The sequence below is a fragment of the Papaver somniferum genome, unplaced genomic scaffold (genome assembly GCF_003573695.1).
Source record: "Papaver somniferum cultivar HN1 unplaced genomic scaffold, ASM357369v1 unplaced-scaffold_19, whole genome shotgun sequence".
Taxonomy (NCBI): domain Eukaryota; kingdom Viridiplantae; phylum Streptophyta; class Magnoliopsida; order Ranunculales; family Papaveraceae; genus Papaver; species Papaver somniferum.
This window is the reverse complement of record NW_020628818.1, coordinates 13,532,634-13,553,950: the sequence shown is the minus strand read 5'-3', so window position 1 is coordinate 13,553,950 and position 21,317 is coordinate 13,532,634.

Here is a 21,317-nt window from a genome sequence, read left to right as displayed (position 1 = left end):
AGTGTGGCAAATCGGTTTCAAGGTTGTAAGTATGAAAGAGGACTTACAAAGTAAGGATATCGGCATACTTTGAACACGTGCAGTATTCTTTTATTGTTCAAAGTTATTCCTTAATACCTACAGGAAGAAAATCCCAGGATCGAAATATAAATAAGTTAAGAATCTTTTAATTAAGGTTGTTAATTTTATTTTAGGAAAATGAGAATTAGTAATGTGCATTTACTAGTTGATATTTTCCAAAGAGATTTTCGATCATTATTTGGACAGAGCATTTCCAGGAATTATGTAAACCGAATTTGGAATATATTGAATATCTTTGAGAATATTTTCGGTTTTGGAAATTCCTTGGTGTGCAAACTTCCTTGTCTATAAATACTTGAAGTTTGCATTTCTAGCAAACTAATTCTTCGTGACAGCAAACTTCCTCGGTTGTGTTGTTACTAGTTTAGCCGCCTATTCGGAGAGGAGAGTAACCTAATTAGGAGAAATCTATTACGAACGCTCAGTTTAAAGTCTTCTTTGGGATTGAGAAGCTCTACGAGTGCCGTTGGTGAGAAACTAGATAAATGTGGTTTATCTTATGTTTTCGATTGATTTGATTGACCAACGGTGGTTGAACTTTGATTGCACCTAGTTTGTTTATGCTTTAGAATCTTCTCTTTTGATATAAGATTCACTCAAACTAGATCAAATTTTCGACAAGGATATTTAGACTGTTGTTAGTGCTAAAGACGATCTTGTGATAATCCATTGTTAACAGACTCCGCTCTTTGCGTGATTGATCACAAGATATTCAAGTTGTTTTGTGCAGGTGTTTATTAGAGATCTAAGAAGATTTGAAGACAAAGAAGATATTGAAGATTTCTGATTTGGGGTTCATAATCTTTGGTGTGCAGAATACTTGTTTCGGTATAAGAGGAACCAACTATAATCGGTTTATCCTTGTGGTAGATTGGATTCATTAGTTGTGTAGATAGGCATCAATACAATTCTTTATTGATTTCAAAATCTTAAAAATTACCTTTGGTGATTGAACATAATATAGATCTAAGAACCCGACGAAGGAGTTTATGTTAAGATAAACAGAAGATCCTTTGTCCGACTCATATGATTGAATAGAATTGATACTAAACAGATTTGTTGTTCCTTTACTGTTTAGAATACGAACCAAAGGAATTGTTCCAAGTATGTGACTTATTCATAAGTTGGAGGCGTGGGAATACATACGGAACTAGGTGATCTAAGGGTTTAGTTTCTTGGTCTCAACTATACGAAGTTGGTGTAATTTTGTGTAGCGGCTTAATCCTGAGAGTATTCAGTTCTGGACAAGGATTTTTCTACATTTGCGGTTTCCTCGTTAACAAAATCTTGTTGTGTCATTTACTTTATATTTCCGCATTATAATTGTTTTATTATAATTAAAGTAAATTACACAAACATTAATTCTTATTTACTTGATAAGCAATCCTATTGTGTTTGGTTAAGTCCGAACCTTTTTTGGGTTTACGTTCATGCACTCGTAAACTGATTATGGGTTGGTGTTTTGAAAATTAATAGAGGACTTCCATAATCGGTTGACGTTGGCATATATACAATCCGATTACCAAAATATGGGTTTTTTGTAACATATATAAACCGATTGTTGTCTTTCATTTTTTTCATTCATTTTATTATCGTAGGAATCATGGATACATTTACCACATGCATCAAGCCTTTAAACCCCTAGGTGACCCTGATGGACGAGTTATAGTCTCGTGAGGGTTTACATAGAAGTCTACCCACAAAACCTACACAAAAACTCCTAAAACAATCAATCTTCATCGGAGGAATCCGAGCCCGATTCACCAACCATAAAGTCCGGGTCATACTCCAGAATTTTGGATAGCATGAAGTGATAGCTTGCATCGAATGCGAATGCTTTCCCCATTTCCTCCAAGTAGCACGCTTTCACGACTTCATGCTACAAAAATACAACACAAATTAACTTACTTATTTAGTGGTGTTTTATTAGGAGATAAAACAATATGGATTACGTAAAATAAACCACAAAAATATTTACAAATTGTTCAATGGACAAGCTAAAGTGGCTAGCGTTCAAAATCCGATATTGGATAGATAAATAAGCAAGTATCGCACTTTCGATGGCTTGGTGCCTATCATGGACTTGTTGAACACTTCTTCCGTTAGGATTCCCAAAATCTTGCTATATTTGTTATGCACCTTTGTCCAAAAGGTTTCGGCATCTACCATTACAGAGGAATGATTTTTAATTCAAGTTTCAGCGTACCATGCTTTGGTGATTTCCAAATCTTCAGCAGAGTCAAACGATGTCATTTCTTGTATGTGGAGGTATGAAATGAGTAGTTGTGGAGTATATGGAGTGACAGGGAATAGAATGAGCAATTTTGGGGCAAATGGGGTCTAAGGATGAGGTCTCTTGAAAAGGCAAGGGTACCCAAATATACCTCAAGCTAAAACTTTTCCTACCTATAAGTCCTTTCTCCGAAAATGATTGTCTATGGACTGAGTCGAGACAATGCAACTAATCGGTTCACACTTCGTGTGATCGTCTATGAATACGAGATCAAGACAATACAACAACAAAGTATGTTTACTTTCACCACTTTGTACTCAACCCTTTGTACACTATGAGGTTTGAGTACCCAACCACCAGTCTACCACCACTTTCACCTTTTGTTCGTAGATAACACATAAATTTGTTAGATTTCCTGATTCTTGGGCTATTTCTACTGTAAATATTGCTTGTCAATCCTTGATACCGAAGTACTGCACTATATAAAATTTGTTATTTAAATTTTTTTTTCAATTTTATTTGTTGTATTTGCTCAATTTGAGTTGTGATTTGCTCAATTTGTAGAGAAATCAAGTACATGGATGGATTTGTAGAAATTAAATGAAAAAGGAATACTGTGGAACGAAACGATTAAGTTTGGACTTGCTAAGGATGGGGCTGGATATTTTTATTTATTTATTTATTTTTGGGGGGGAGGTGGGGGGGATAAATATTTTCCCCCATCTTTTAAGGAGGGTTGAGTACAAATCTGCCAAAACAGATCGGTCATTAGGCAGAAAAAAAATACAAAACAAAAATCAAAGACACCCACAAAAGGGAAAAGAAATGCTAAGGAGATTAAAACAATACCACAAAGGAAAAATCAAAGATACACCCACAAAAGGGAAAAGAAATGCTAAGGAGGTTCAAACAATACCAACAACTTTCAGTTGGAAATAAGATCGTAAAGATTGATGGAAGAGAAAGGAAAAGTACCCGATGAAAAGAGCTAAACTTCGCCTACACAATGATAGAATCAACTTATCTCTTTTTACTCTTGAAGCATCGCTCTCTTTCTATCCAAATATTCCATCAAATTTTAGCTGAGACATGTTTCCAAACTTTTTTGTACCTAGAAGTAGACGAATACTAACTCTAGTTTTTGAAGGAGAAGGCATTTGGGTGTTAGCTTGAGAGAAGAAATAAACCCACACTTGTTTGGGAAAAAAATGCAAAACCGTAAAAGGTGCGAAACGGATTTGACCATTGTGTTGCAGAGAAAGCAAAGATTAATAGAGTGATTTACACCATGAGCTGACAGAGCAATATTTATTCTAACAAGGTTGTCAATAATTGGAAGTTTCTCGAGAACCAACTTCCATAAAAAGAACCCAACTTTATGTGGCCAAACATGCGACCAAATTTTCTTTTTTGGAAAGTTCAAAGTGTTAGCAACACACTCTTCTTTCGCATATGCATAACTAACAGAAAATACCCAAAACTTGTCTTCACCCCATCATCTTCGTTAGGATAGAAAATAACGTTATTTAGGATAGAAATTACCTCGGAAAATTCAGAAATTTCAGCATCGTAGAGCCGCCTATGAGAGATGTTTAAATTCTAATGATAACCAGAAATTCCAGGAGTGTAAAGGCTTGATAAAGAACACTACTTGTTGTTGGAAATAACGTATATCATAGGGAACGCAGGAGAAAGCGGACCTTGCACACATAATTTTTTCTCCCACAATTGAATGCGGTCGCCTCTTCCAATCTTAAATTTGGTGAGATTGAAAAATCATCATCCACTTTAGAAATATTCATCCATAAGCTAACGCCGTGAGGATTAGTTGGAACCTTATTACACCAACCAAGATCTTCATGCTCGTACTTCTCCAAAATGATTTTAGCCCACAGAGATTCTCTCTCCCTCCCTAGTCTCCAGCACCCTTTTTTCAGCAAAGACTTATTAGTAACAGTGAGACTCCTTATGCCTAACCCACCTTTATCAACAGGATTACGGATCTTGGACTAATCAACCAAATTGCAATTCTTTTTATTAGCTGAATTATGCCATAAGAAGTCACGAATAGTCTTCTCTATTTGATTCACTGCTGATTTGGGAGCAAAAAAAATAAAGAGAAGTAGCATATGGGCACACTAGAAAGCACACTTTTAATCAAAGTGAGCTTACCATCTTTGAAAAGAGAAGACCTTTTCCAAGATTCTAGCCTGGATTTGCAAGATTCGACAACTTTATTCCACTTGGTATTAGCTAGATTCTGCTCTCCAAGAGGTAAACAATAATCAGTAGGAAATGAGTCATAGGAGAAGCCCAAAACAGAGGCCAAAACATCCATATTTGTAACTTCACCAACGACAAATAAGCTACACTTACTAAAGTTAGCACAAAGACCAGAGGCAAACTCGAAAGAGAAAAGTAAAAACTTCAAGAACCTGACTTGCTCAAGATCAACGTCAAGGAAAACCAGCGTGTCATTCTCAAATTGCAGATGACGGATAGACGTGCCATCATACTTAGCTGCGAATCCATCCAACTTACCAGCCACTAAAGCTTTATATAATTTAGCACCTTAGAAATTAATAAGAAGATGAATGGAGATAACGGATCCCCTTGGCGAACTTACTTGGAGATGGCTTGGAGGTATGTTTTAGTTCACAAATCCTAGATCTTTTAATGATATTCTCAAATTTTCAAAACACAAGAACCCAATAGTAAAATATTTGTGGAGAGTAGCTGCCCTTACAACTTTAAGAGAGATTTTGTTCTTGAGAAACAGAATAATTTATGAAAATGAGCAACCAAATTTGAAAGCACTTAAACAGAAGGTTATGCAGTTTACAAAAGAATCTGATGTTAGAATGAAAGAAAACCTATGGAATTCTCCTTATGATCTGCAGATTTTGAAAATATTTGATTTGAAGTGTAGAAGTGTGAAGTTAACAAGAATCAGAGAAATATATTTCTTCCTTCCAAATCCTTCATTTATTCTGATATGTTGTGATGGTACTTCTAGAGGCAATCCAGAGGATGCTGGATTTGGATTTATATGCAAACAAGGCAATGGAGAATACATCTATGCAATGGCTGGAGGTTTGGGTCTGGCTACAAATTTTATGGCAGAAGTCTTTGCAGTACTATGTGCAGGGGAATGGCAATCAAAAAAACCTTTCCTAAAGTTTGTTTTCAAACTGACTCACAGGAAGCAATAACAACATTTCAATCTGAAGAGATTCCTTGGTGGGCTTGTACAAGATGGAACAAGATAAAAAGCACTCTACAAGAATGGTACTTCACTCATACCTACAAGGAGACAAATTTCTTAGTGGATTCAATGGCTAAAAAAGGAGCAGGAATGGCTAAGGGAGAAGAAAAAAAGTTATGTTTTCAAACCAGATTTTACCAAAACTATGGAAATACCAGAAAAGCCCTACTACAGATTTGACTAAGTTTAGATATAGTTGTGCTTTACTTTCAGCTTTTCAAAAGCCCATATAAATTTTATGGGCTTGTTTTTTTGTAATCTTGTGCCATTATTCTTTGGTTTAATAAAAAAATTTATTACCTAGCAAAAAAAAAAAGATCCCTTTGGCGAAGGCTTTTTTTACTTGTAAACTTACTGTAGGAAATGCCATTAACTAAAATAGAAAAAGGGATCCTTTAAATACAAATGTTTATTCACATCCTCCAAGTAACCCCAAAACCCATACAAGAAAGAACTTCTTCCACAAAGGACCATTTAACATTATCAAAGGCTTTCTCGAGATCTATCTTGCATACCGAACCAGGGTTTTTTTTCTTTTATTCTTGAATCCAAACACTCATTAACTTAGGCAAGATAATTTTAAACCTTTCTGCAATAACTTTAGATATGGCTTTAAAAACAGTGTTAGACAAATTGGTCTGAGATCCTTGATCTTTTCCACCACCGTTTTCTTCGAAAGTAAAGAGATAGAAGTAGGCTTCAAACTCTAATCAATGTAACCTGAATCCTCGAAATTTTTTATAACCATCATGATGTCTGACATCATGAAACCCCGACATTAACAATGATATTAACTTGAAAAACGCCTGGAGATGGCGTTTTATCTTAGCCAATATACTTTAACGCGACTAAAACCTTATCCTCAAATATTCTTTTTTCCGGCGCCTCTTTATCATAAGCTGATATGAAATTATCCCCCAAGTTGGAAAGAGAACAATTGATGCCATCACCGATTTTGAATCTGTTTTGAAAATGGGAAACAATATTACCCTTGATTAAATTTTTTCCTCAATCCAACTATCAATACGAAGCCGGGAGAAAGTGTTTCTCCTTCTTCTAGATTTAACAATTCTATGGTAATATTTAATGTTCTGTTTTCCTTCCGATTGTTATTGGATTCTAGACTTGGCTTTATAGTGAAGCTCTTGCATATCGGCAATGTCCTCGAAAGTGAGTTTTAAAATAATCAAGTCAGAAGTTTGCTCTTCAGATTTTGGACCATCATCAGCTTGCTGGTCTACCATTTTCATTTGATGAAGAGTAGTCTCAGACCTTTTATTAATATTACCAAAAACATCCTTATTACGGTCCCATATCTTAGCCTTAAGGAGTTGAAATTTGTTCCCTAATTGAAAATTGGAGAACCCGAGACCACGAAAGGAATACACCAAGCAGTCATAAGAGGAAGAACAGTATTACCAATGAAAAGATGATGGTACCTAAATTCACCACAATCTTTTATTTATCAACCTATAAGTCTTTTACCAAGTTTAATCGTCTATGGACTTAGTCGAAACAATACAACAACAAGATCACTTTTGTGGTTGAGTACGGATTCAAGATCGAGACGATAATATAACAAAGTGATCACTTGATAATAAGTTGGGTAATAACCGAGACTCTATAGGATCAACATCAAGTTTCACATATTAATGTACAAGTGCAATTTACTTTAATTATAATAAAAAAAAATTATAATGCGGAATAATAAAGTAAGTGGCACCGCAAGATTTTGTTAACGAGGAAACCGCAAATGCAGAAAAACCACGGGACCTAGTCCAGTTTTGAATACTCTTGGATTTAAGACGCTATACAAAATTTAATACCAACTTCATATAGTTGAGACCAAGTATACTACCCCAAGCTACTTAGTTTCCTTAGTATCCCTGGGCATTCGACTTCTAGAGTCACACACGTGAATCACCTATCCTTTAGTTATTATTCTAAACAGTAAATGATAAATATGTTTGGTAACCACTCTATATTCAATCTTGGTTATAAGATATTATGAGTCGTTGACTAAGTCTCTTATGTTTAATCTAATAAACTCCTTTGTCTGGTTATATCAATCTATCTTTTAATTACCGATATAATCAAACAATAGATTCACAATAAATCAGTATAGATCTAAAAGAGAAACTATAAGGTGATGCCAATCTCACACAACTAATCAATCAAGTCTATCAAAGATAAACACGATTCTAGTTGGATTTCAGCCGATCAAGGTTTTTGCACACAATTTACAAGATACGAAAACTAATAAGAAAAACCTCGTCATCTTCAAGTCTTCGTTTGTCTTCAATAACCTGCACAACACCACACCTCTTGTGATCAATCACACAAAGAACGAAGTCTGTTAACAATGGATTATCACAAGATGTCTTTAGATCTGAAGATGGTTCTAAAGATATCATCATTACTTTGATCTAGTTTGAGTGAACCTTATATTAGAAGAGAAGATTCTCAAGAATAAACAAACTAGGTGCAATCAAAATTTCAACACCAATTAGTCAATCAAATCAATAATCAAAAAACTACAATAACAATAGTTTGCCACTAACGATACTCGTAGAGCTTCTTGATCCCATAAAAGTCTTTAAACGAGCGGTCGTAAGAGATTTCGCCTAATTAGGGTACTTTCCTCTCTAGATAAACTACTCCACCAGAAACAACAAAAATGAAGTTCTCCTGGCTCTTATGATAGTTTGCAAGAAATGTAAACTCAAGTATTTATACACCAAGTTTGTTTGGACAACAAGAAATTTCCAAAACCGAAAACATTCTCAAGATATTCTCATTGAAGTACCTAATTTCAGTTTTCCTAATTCCACTTAATGAAAAACCATATTTCTGAAAACTCTCATAGAAAACTTCTACTATTAGTCTAACACATCAACTAATAATATTTTCCAGATGATATGCTTTAATTGCTGGTAATTAAAACATATACGATGAAAAGCATAATTAAACATAATATCCTGAGGCTAAGCAATACTGTTGCAAATAATCCTTAATGGTTTCAAAATCTTTTATAGTGTCTTTAGAGAAAAGCAAGGAGTTATCAGCAAACAGAAGGTGAGTCATAAGGGGTATCTTTACACACCTTAACGCCTTCAACAAGACCTCTCCTGGATTGAGCATCAATATATCCAGAAAACTCCTCAGAGCATATGATATGCAGGTAAGGGACAGGGGGTCTCCTTGTTTCAGACCTCTCTAAGGTTTTATAAGACCAGTAGGACTATTATTCAGAAGAATATAATAGGAAACAAACAACAAACATTGATTTATAATCTTAAACCAATGGTCAGATAAACCCATTTTTTTTAAAACCTTTTCAACAAAAGACCATTCAAGTTTATCATAAGCTTTAGACATATCAAGTTTAATAATTGCAATGCCATCCGTACTTTTATGATGATTTACAACATTAATTGCCTCATAAACAAGAAGGATGTTATCGGAGATGCTCTCTTAGGGACAAAAGCACTTTGATTTTGAGAAATAAGATTGTTCATAAAAGGTTTAAGTCTATTAGATAATGTCTTAGATAAAATTTTATAAATGAAATTACAAAGGCCAATAGGTCCATATTGGGAGACTATCTCAGCTAGAGGAACCTTGGGAATAAGAGTTGTGTTGGTATGGTTGAAAACTTTAGCAATATGCTAAGTACAAAAGAAAGTTTGGGTCATATCAACAACATCCTCACCAACGATGTCCTGATGTTTTTGATTAAAAAAAAACCCGTAAAACCACCAGGTCTAGGGGATTTTTTTCCTCCCATTTAGAAAATAACATTTTTAATCTCCACAACAGAGAGGGAGAATTTAGGTGGGAATTATCCTCATCAGATGATTTTATAAGAAGGTCTTGAATGATATCATCCTGAAATTGCTGAGGATGGGAAGAGTACAAGGTTTTGAAATAATCTACAAAACAAGTAGCAATGCTATCTCTATCAGTAAGAATAGTACCAGAATTGTTCTTAATCCAACTAATGGTATTTCTTTTTCTTCTGAAAAGTGTGACTCTATCAAAATAGGGAGAGCATTATCTCCTTCCATAAGCCACACTTCTCTCGACTTGTCCTACTAGAATAACTCCTCTAAATTATACAAATACTCCAATTTGGATCTAAGTCTAGAAATGGAATTAGAGTCATTTGGGTTAGAAGTTTGAATATCTACTAAGTCCTCCCTAGTAGTTTTAATATTGGTCTGGATGTTACCAAAAGAGGACTTATTCCAATCACAAAGATCTTTCTTCGTACGAAGAAGTTTGGCTTTTAATTTAAAGCTGAAGATCTTTCCACATTAACAGACCTGGAGTTAGCTATGATATCTCTACAAGTGGAATCCTCAATCCACATATCCATGAAGTGAAAAGGTCTAGGCACGTAGATATCGTCATAATTAAAGCCAATATGCACAGGGCAACGATCATAAGAGTCTCTAGGAAATTTATCAATACAAAGTTTAGGAAATAATTGTTTAGCAATTTGGTTAATTAGACATATATCCATTCTTTCGAGAATAAGGTCACTATCCTGTTGCATATTAGACCAAGTAAATCTTGGACCAGAGAAACCAGGATCATGCAAATTAAAGACATTGCAAAAATTCCTAAGATTGAAAAATTCATAATCTTCTATTTCTAAGCCACAATTTCTTATCCTCAGTTCCTAATAGGGCATTAAAATCTCCTTCAAAGAAAATAGGTTCATCAAGAGGTGTAGGTGGTAACTGAAATTGGTCCTCCCAGAGGCTTATCTTAAGATACTATTAGGTTATCCATATATAAAGTATATATGACAGAGTTTGGAATGGATAATATTACTGGTTATGACATAGATGCCCCTCGAACTCGAAGATAAACATTGAGGTTAATCTCTTTTTTCCAGGCCAACAATAACCCCACCACTTTCCAATACTTGGAACATTCAAAGTACAAGGAAAACCCATCATTCTCAGTATTTTAGCAGCCAAATCCTTATTCATTTTAGTTTCAAACAAGAAGATAATATCATGTTGTTTGTGGGTGAAAATTGTTTCTGCTGATTTTGGTAATTTTGGGTGTGTGTGTGTGAGAAACAAATCTAAACCCTAAATAATGTACTGCACGGGAGTACTTTTGATTCGAGAGATCAATCTGTACAATCCTGGCCTAAACCAAGAAATGGTCGTTCCAGGCTTGCTTCGGTCACAAAGTGAAGGAGAAGGGTTGGTCTTAGGGAGGGAAGCGAAGAAAGTGTTGAGACCAGAATAGTTGATTCCAGCAGTGTGGGTGTTTCGTGACTTGTATCAGAAAGTTGAACTGGCTACCTGAATGAAAAGCTATCAGATGATTTCTGGATGTTGTATTGTTCCTCTGACCAAAACTTGTTGTTTGGTGGAAATAGGTGAGACCTATTTATACAATTCGCGGAAAAACGTACCATAGTCTCGTAGGAAGTGGAAACGATTGAGTGGTGGAAGAAAAGAGTAACGGGTAACGCCTGGAATTGATGTTTCCATAATGAAGGATACGTTTCACCGTTACTTCTTGCCATTACTAACCGCATCGCTTTATGACACTTTCTTATAACGGGCGTATTGCACGCCGCACGCTGTAAACCGCCAGACCAATACCCTGATGAGTATCCCCCAGTTTGTGACATGTTTTGATGTCTCGAGTGTTCATGGAAAACATGTATCACTTTGCTACGTGTGTCAAGTTAAAATTGAGAGGCTTGCCGTAAGTGAATATCATGTGATGTTATTAGGCTCGTCTTGGCTGGTCATATAAAACTTTCCACAAGCTCGCCGGCTTGGTGGAGAATTTGGACGGCTGAGATCGCATCTCAGGAGGAAGAGTGGCCATTGATTACGGCTGAACCTTGTTGTATAGCGAAGTGGCGCCATTGGTATAGTAGCGCTTGGTAGATCCATGGCATAACGGCATGCCAGTGGCGTAGCCATGGCATAGTGGCATGCCAATAGCGTAGCTGCGGCATAGTGGCATGCCAATGGCGTAGCTAAGGCATAGCGGCATGATAATAGTTGTGGAATGGTGGCATGCCAGGGGTTGTGTCATAGTGACATGATAGTAGTCGTGGCATGCTAGTGGCCGTGGCATAGCGACGTGCTAGTAGTTGAAGCATGGTGGCATGCCAGTGGTCGTGGCATGGTGGCATGTTAGTAGCCGTGGCGTAGTGGCATTCCAGTGGCCATGGCATAGCGACATGATAGTAGCTGTGGCATGGTGGCATGATAGTGGTCGTGGCATGGTAGCATGTTAGTAGACGTGGCGTGGTGGCATGCCAGTGGTCGTGGCATAGCGACATGCTAGTAGCTGTGGCATGGTGGAATGCCAGTGGCCGTGGTATAACGACATGCTAGTAGCTGTGGCATAGCAGCATATCAGTGGCATGGCCACGTCTGTAGTGTTGTAGCGTGTCCAAGGTTAATATTTGGCTCCGTGACCAAAGTTAAGGCTTGGAGGCATGGCCAAGATTAGGGTTTGGTGCCATGACCAAAGAATTGGCATCGTAGCCAAATTAGGGTTTGGCGACCTGGCCAGCATGGCTCGTGCATGCCAGTGGCGCAGTGGTGCAAGTGGCGCCTGGTGTGGCCATGGCCACTGGATTTGGAGGCTGGTCGTTTAAAAGTTTCCACAAGTCTTTCAGTTTGGTGGTGAACCTGGACGGCTGAGATTGCATCTCAGGAGGAAAGGTAGTCGTCGATCATGGCTACCTTTAGTTGGCAGTGGCGCCTTTAACACGCGCTAGCGGCATTTGCGGCATGGCATGGATCGTGCATTCCTTTGGCATGGTTGCGGCGTAGCCATGACCACTGAAATTTTGGCATGTTGGTGTAGAAATCTTGCCTAAATTAGGGTTTGGCTGGTCGAAACCCTAATTAGCATATATGGCATGTTGCATGCGGCGAGTGGCTATATTTGGCGCGTCTGGCATGTGTGCCTGGAATGTGCGCGTTTGGCGCGTTTTGGTATGTGCGCGTTTGGCGCGTTCTGGGAAGCCAATTGGCTTTGCGGCCATCTGGCGCGGTTTCCTTCTTTTCAACACTGTGGCGAGTTTGAAGCAACCTGATTGGTTAATGTAAAAGGGCCGGCCAAGCATGGTCGTGGCTACACTTCTGGTGTGAGTGTGGCGGTTTTAGAGCGACCTGATTGTTCGATGGGAAGTGGGACCGTCAAGCTAGGGCGTGGCCACACTCCCAATGCGCTGTGGCGGATTTTAATCGCCTAGTTTGGCTAAGCATAGTTTTCGACCAACGGGGTCTAGTGTACTGCGGGGAGCGCGAAAACCTAATTCTGCAAATTAGTCGGGTTTATGAGATTTTTTGTGAGTTATCACAATAATTGGATGGATTTTGAATGCTGCCATAAAAATCCTTATCTATAGAATGCAGTGTGCTTTCCGTCTGAGCATTTTGTGCAATGGCCTTAACTTTGGTACTTGGAGGTCCATGCTACTCTACTGCGAGTGAATATAAATCCGTCATGCCATATCGATATTAAGGATTCTGTCGAGGAACATAGCACAGGAAAAGTACTCAGTGAGTCTTGTATTGGCGAGGTGCCGAAATTTACAGAGTGTTTGGGATGGTTGCTACACCCGCCAGTCTGGGTAAATTTCATGTAGATATATTGAACGATTCAATAAGTATGCTAGTGGAGAGACTGACACTCGTGGCTCCGTTCTTTACAGAGTGACGTCACATCAGATGCAAGGTTTTACAATTTTAACCCTAAGCTAAAAACCACCATCAACACATGTTTGATATTTCTACAGAGGAGGCTAAGTTCTTTATTAGCTTTTTTTTTTTTACCTAAGCTTCTAACATTCCAACACAACATGTTAACATTATTCACATGGAAGGTACTCACGGGAATAAATGCATTGAAGGAATCATTAGAAGGAGGTGACAAAGTAGAATTTACCTTATTGGTGGAATCAGACCCACCACTAAGCTGTAGAAACACTGTTTTGAGTAACATCTTGGGTAAAATTGAGACTCAGAGTAGCAGCAGGGTGAAAATAATTATTGCGGACACCATTGTTGCTTGGGGAAACATCAGCAGGTACATTATAACTACCATAAGGATCAACCATGGAATGGGTATTAAGGGTACAATTAGACAAATTGATGGTAGGGAGATCAACCAATTTGGTGATAGGAGGACACAACTTTGAATAATCAGGTTCTGAAACATCACTTTGTTCAGGAATGACTACAATACTAGCTAAGTAGAGGAGCTATCTCTAGTACGTTTCCTCATATCCGATCTGGGATTAATTTTTCTTTTGAGATTGGATAGAGCATCCTGCTCAATAGCTGAAGAAATAACTTCTTTTCTAGTAATAACAGGATTTTTAGTCGGAGCAACCGCAGTTTTGAATCTTCTAAAGGAATTAGTAGTTCGAGTCGGGCCCCCAGTTGATGACTCAGTATTAGGAGTTGATGCATCAACTGTCATACTCTGAGTAGTAACTTGCTTAAATATGACTGGAAAACCATTGTTTAACTGAGTTGAGTGTTGTTGAATCGGACCAACATCAAAGATCTTTAAAGCAGCTGATCGGTTAAAAAATAGACCCATTTGGAAGATACTTGTCGTATCTTTTTGAAAAATATTATCAGCATTTTGAGTAGTATCTCTATATTTTCCTTTGTCGCTAGGATGGACATCGAGGGTCTCAACTTGAGTATCAGGAACAATGTCACTTGGAGACATAATAATGTCATTCACCACTATATTAGAACTGAATCGAGGGCATTGAAGAACTGGCTTTGGCAGCAGCATGAGTTTAGAGACCGCCGGTAGAGAATATCTGGTACTAGAGGAGGCTACTTCTTTAATTGCTTTTTGTATAGCTCTCCAAGCAGCAGGTAAAGCCTTTTGAACTGAGACCCTAACACAAACTCTAACGGTTTTCTTCAAAGGATGGTTTCCGTAAGGTTCTTTAGCTTCAATTAATTCACTAAGTTTGAATTTGAGCTTTTGTATATCTTCAAATTCATTGCATCCCTTTGGAATATGTCATAAGATCAACCACATAAGTTATTCAACGAATGAAACTTGATAATTTGTTGGCCATCCTATTAGAGGGACAACTATAAGAACCATTAAATAACCGCATGCAAACCACGGACGTTGCTCATTTACTCTGTTGAAATCATTCTCAGATAAAAACCTTATAAGAACCTTGTTTCTTAAACCACTGAAGAATGGGTGTTTGAGATAATGGCTATTGGTTACAAATATGATGACGAATAGAATAAGTGAGAGCAAAAGTTTCACTACAGACATACCCAACCATACACCATTTCCATTATTATCATATTCAGCTAAGATAACAGATTTATCAATAAAGACTTGTTCAGAGAAAGTTAAGGGTGGGTTTAACTTCTCAGCCGTTAGGGAAGTGAGGCTTTGAATGTCTAAATTTGCAAAATGAGTGATATCTTGAGGCTCCATATGACTTATTAAAGTAATGTATATGGAGAAATAAGTATTGGGAAGAGAAGCTAAATTATTAATTAGCTTTGGTACGTATTTGATGATACTGACATCGCATCAAGAAATAAAAAGAATGACAAAGTTTATCTCTATTGAAGACTGAACCTCAAAATGGGAAATATTTGAGGGTTGAATATGATTTCTAGTTTGCACAAGGGAAAATAATGTAGAAATATGATAACTTTCACATTTTCATTTTTTTTTATCATAAATCCCTTAGAAGATGTTTTGTCCACCTCCATCTCTCTTTTCAGAGATACTGAAAGGACTGAAGCTTCATATTCACATAGGATCGGTAACATAAAAATAAGCTAACAACTTCCTGATAACCCAAGATAAAATTTTGTTAAGTATGTACATCCTATACGTAAGCATGATGAGAGAAGAAGTTGTTGAGCAATTAATAGGTTCGTCTTTTCTGGGTTTGATACATGATTGTTGGCACATCCTGCCAAGAGTAATTAAAACAACGATAAAAGGTAAATAATGTTGATGATAAGTAGGAATTGACTGTTTGACATGATGATTTTTTGGCTTTGGGGTATGGAAGGATAATTTGTTGTTGGCATGGTGCAATGCAAGGTAAAACCGGCTGGAGATATGTATAACCCATCTGATTGACATTCCTCAATTAACAATGGTGCCTCTCAACAGGTGTTGCATTCTATGAATTTGTATAAAACAAAAAGTTTTAATTAAAACCCAAAGAAACTCATCAATATTTGGTAACCTACCAATAAACATCTTAATGGCAGTTCCAAATGGTTTAAAAGCTAACAAAGCGTCAAGATTTAGACTTTGAAAATAGGGTTTTACAGAGTAATGATGGTTTTGAAGAGGGTGTGCATGGTTTTGAAAAAGGTGTGCATGACAATTTACCAAGAGAAATAAATCACTATTAATGGTTACACTAGACTCTTTATAAAGGGAATTAAAAAGAAAATTATCATAACAGTTATCGATTAAACCAAAACAGGGGAAATTAGAGATAAATTATTAAGAAATGGCAAATCCTGGAGAGAATTATCTTGTAGATCCTCCATTTTCTGCATCTTACAGTCAAGCCAAAAGCATTGCAACGACATTGAATGATCGGGAGACAAAGAGATTGAATAATGATCTACAGAGTGAGACAGATCGACGTGCACATGAATTAGCCAAGCAACAAAAAAAGGAAGATCAAGATGTTGAGTTTGTTGCATGGAAAGAGAAAAGGCTTGCAAGAGATGCAAGGAAGTTTGAGGAAAGGTCTGAGAAAGGTAGATGGAAGAAGTGTGGAAGCGCAACAGAAAGTGATTCGGAAGAATCTGAAGAGGGTTTCGAATATCATGTTGAGGAAGTTGATACAAGTGATGAAGATTCAGATATAGTTGAAGAGAAACGGAGGATAATAAAGTATTATCAGGAGAATCTTTACAGGCAGTATGAAGATGAGAAAGCCAATACAAGGATATTTTCCAGGACCATGCGAGAGGGAGAGTCAAGTGATGATGATGAGCAGTTGGAAGATGATTCCAACGAGTATGGACGCAGTGATACCAGTGATTCATCTGGAAGTGAAAATATTTCTCCTGCATCTTCTGGAAGTAATTACAGCGAACAATATGAGGAAGAGGACGGGTGAAGCTACGATGGGGAGGACTATTAATAGTCTCCCTCCCCTGGGTTATCGAGAATAGCTGAGGGCTTAGACTTTGAAAAAAGTTTGAAAATGATCAACAAGTTTTTAACAAAAAGGCTATCTCGATGATTGCTCCTTGTCTTCTTAATTTTGCTGTAATTTAAAGTCGTGTTGGTGATGATGTTAGAAAATTTCTTTTTTCGACCGATTTTTTGTTTGTTTGTGTTTCATGTGTTTGTGTTGATAGGGGCTAGTAGTTGTGTTATTGTGAATAACAATATCTTCTATATTTTATGTTTCAGTATAAACTTCATGATGAAACTCTTGATGGTAGTTAGAATTGTGGTACTGGTTTTTATGAATGAAGGTAGTATTATTATGAAATTGAGTATTTTCATGTGTTATGAATGCAACTGCTAGTAACGTTTCTTCTTATATATTCTTTGACGATGAAGCTTGAAAAGTAGCAACACACACTTGTAATTGTTTCAAGGAGACAAATGAAAAATCTCAAGATTGCAAAGATGAGACAACTGATATTGGTAAGGTTTGAATCACTAGAATGAACACAGATCTGCATACCATAACACTTAGAACATGAAAAAATTTAATAGAACTTGCTTACGTCATGTTGATTTATCAGAACTTGTATGCCTCTCGTTTTTAATCCGGCAGCAACCGAACATATGTAATTCTCTTCTTACTTTCCAAAGCAGACAAAGAAAAAAAAATCTTCATACACCCCACTTTTTCTTCTAGAGAATTTAGTGATTATGTTTGTAGGCCGACAAAGGAACGAAGAAAAAGCACATTTTTAACACGAAGACGTCGACGATGTGATATACAGTAGATGATATGGAAATTCAAGATCGAGATCTGGCATACCTTATTACCAATGATACAAGACGCACATGGTTTTTCCTATACCTGATTTCACGCGTTTCAAAGATTTTAGCTGAAGTCCCCAAAAGAGAGATTACATGATAGGATCCCGTCTCACTCAAGAAAGGTCCTTTCACAAAAGGGTGATCCAACTTGCATGAATAAAAGGATGTGCCCATACTCCGGAATTCAATGGAAAAGAACACACTACCTCCACAGTGTTAAGAGTGATACTCATACTACTACTACTTCCTATGAAGCATACTAATTCTTTTTTTAATCAGATCATTGAATTATTTATTGTTGCCACAATTAGAAAGTGGTCGGATAATTGACATACTCTCTTTCATCCCGGAGGTAATTGCTGAAATCCATTTAAATTTAAGAAGTTTGGATGTAGTTTAGGGACCACTAACCTAAGACATCAAAAAAAAAAAAAATCATTTAATATTTTTTAAAATATTTTTTTTCCGGGAAGATGCAACTTTTCTAATTTTAGTTACATCTAACCCGTTTATAGTTATTCTGGACCTGATTTTATGCTTGAGCACGAGTATATTCTACAATATCAGCGGCGGGAGCGGAAATTGAATCCCCAACTTATAGTTTGGAATGCCAATTTTCTTTTTCTTCTTGTTTTAATGGATGACACAAGCCAAACCTGTTCCCTGAAAGATTTTAAGCTGACCTGCTCCCTGAGCAAATCCAGCCCATTCTTTACGCAACATGCCGACTGAACGTGCTCCAGAGATTTTGATCATCTGCCACGGTGAATCACTGAATTATGCATTTTGATCATTCCGTAGTATAAAATTTAAAATGTGGTAGCTTGAGATGCAACCAAAGAAACCTCGTTCAATTTGGCTTTTACCTATGCACAAAAACACACGTTACCATAATTCCATCCTAGAATCATTCATCAGACAAAACTCCTTTTAACCGGAGCGTGGAATCTTTTCTTGACTTTTGTCACTCTCCTGTCGGTGGTTTACTCTGTACTTCTCAAGTGTACCTCTTAATTTACATCTACCCAGTTTTTCCAAGGCTGCTAATGGGGGTACCAGCTTGTTTGGGGATGTACCAACCCCAAGGAAAATATTATTTTGTCTTATTAGTGTTCAGGTACACCCCCAAGGAAAATCAGTCCCCCCTATTAGTAATCTTGTTTTTCAGTCAGCATCATCAATTAACGGCCTAGATCAAAAGATTCTACACAAGTCAATTATTACCTAGATTTTATATCTCGAAAGCAACCTTCAAAAATAAATGCGAAACAGTAAAATGACAGTGGCAGTTCAGCGTAAATAGAACTACCGCCGAGGTTAATTAATAAGATTGGACAATATTATCCCCCACGTGACGACATGAAATATACAGCTCATTACATCAAATCCACTCACATGGAGTGAAAACAGGAGAAGAAAAGCCGCCATTATCATCATTTTCTTGGCCCAACGATAAACTTGTCTTATCGATGCCGTTCATATATCATCGAGATGTAAACATCATCCTATGTAGATGATGCGCGCGTTGTAAGAGACTAGGGTACGCCTGAAGGATGACAATCAAATGATCCCCTCCCTTTGCTTGGCTGTGGAAAAATTGCTCTCAACTCGAAAACACTTTTAGTCTGTGCTTTGGAGTTTGGATTCACTGGGAGAGTGTAGTGGAATACATGTAATAATATACTCTAACTAACACCGATTTCTTTTCAGCGTAATTGACTCTGGAGTTCTAAAATTTTTGTATTTAAGTGTGTTCACGCAAGGATTAATTCATGTACGGGTGATCTTCTGAGAAGCTGGTGTTGGATGACTGTAGTGATTAAAAACAAGTCTTATGATGGAAGAATTTCATGACACCTAAGCATGTGGAATTGATTGTGAAAGTTCAAGTTCAATAGTGGAAAGTAAAATAGATTTTAATACGCGATTCAGAATTGCATTAAACGTGATTCATAATCGTGTTCAATTTTGGCCCACAAAATCGACAGTCAGAAAAAGACTATTAGATTTAGAAATAAAACCAACCACAAGATTGAGCGCGACTCGGAATTACGTTTAACGCTATTCGGAATGCCACTTTTTTGAACTCCAAGGTATCATCCATGAAACCTTGGAAGATGCCTTGGAAAACGTGGATAACCCAACTTGGAAGTCATTAGACTTGACATTCCATTTTTTCCAAGCTTGGAATAGCTTGGATTCCACCAAGACTTGTCCTAAGTGAGAACAATGTCGGTGAAGAATCAGTTCATTGCAGAGAATCTGTCACTTTTCTGATCAGTGTAGCTTAATGGTCAAATAAGGCAATGGTATCAACTCTCTTCGAAGTTTGCTAGTTAAAGACTGGTCTCCTTGAAAACTAAGACTATATGAAGATTAACCTTGATGGATCTTATGCTAAAGAGACATGAAGAGGTGGATTGGCTAATAATTTGTGATTATACAAGATTGTACATTGAAACAAAAGCAAATTCAATGATGAAGGATTAGATATCGAGCATTATGCAAAACAACATAAATATCTAGCAGCGCATGAGGCAAATAGACGGGCAACTGTTTTCTGTTAGAACATAGGTTTTTTTTCTTTTTTTCTTTAGTTTGGTAACTAAAATTGATCAGTGTTTTCAATTCTCATGTTCATCGGTTAAATCAGGGTATTACTGTTAATACTAAACATCTCTTATTAGGTAAATATTATTGGTTTTGTGAGTCAGTTAATAGAACTTGTAATAAAGTTACAAATTACATAGCTAAAAATGAAAAAACTCAGATTCTGAATATTTTGTTTGTTTGTTTGTTGTTTTTTTTTTTTTGATAAAAAAAGGGTAAATTTTATAAAAAATGAGCTTATTGTCACAAGAAAACGACAAGAAAATAAAAACAAAGTTACATGGATATGTTAGTTACAGTATCCCAATTACAAATCAAAGTGGATAAAAAAAATCTTTGAAGATATCAATGTTTATAACCCAGTTGAATAGCAAGCACTTGACTCCAATAATAATGTGCTTAATAATCCTGGAGAATATCGAACATTTGTAACCAGTTAGTTTGCATTAATGAAAGTTCTCGGTTCGAATCAGAATAAAATAATCGAAGTAATGTTAGGTATGAACAATCTTTTTGGTTCCTTCCATAACTTAATGCATTTCATGCTACAATTTAGGGGCAGAGCCAGCTTGAAGTATGGTTATGTGTACCCTGGCTTACCGGCTCCCAAGCCTAATTTATTTATTTTAGGCGAGTTTTAGGTTGTTAGCATATTTTACACTCCTTAGCTGTGAATGTTTTTCACTAATGGAACATTTAACTGAATACCAGGAAGTAAGTAATATTCAATAATCAAACCTTTTATTGGGAACGGATCACTCAACAAACTTTGTGTAAGGCTGAAGAATATTCTTCACTGGATATTTTGCATTCTTATGATACATATATAACCCACAATTATGAGTGGTCTTTCCTTGTAAGCTAAATACCGACGGGGAACCGACCTTTAATCATATTGCAAGTTCAGGTGGATTTATTAGATCACAACGACTCCTCAACATCTATCCTATAATGGGAGCAACATGAAAGAGTTGTACACAATTGAAGAAGGTCTACAATTAGCTATTGGGATGAATATTACAAAGTTGCAGGTAGTTATTAATTGGTTGTACTGTATATCGATGTTGTACAATGCCTTGGTTTTTTGTTAACATT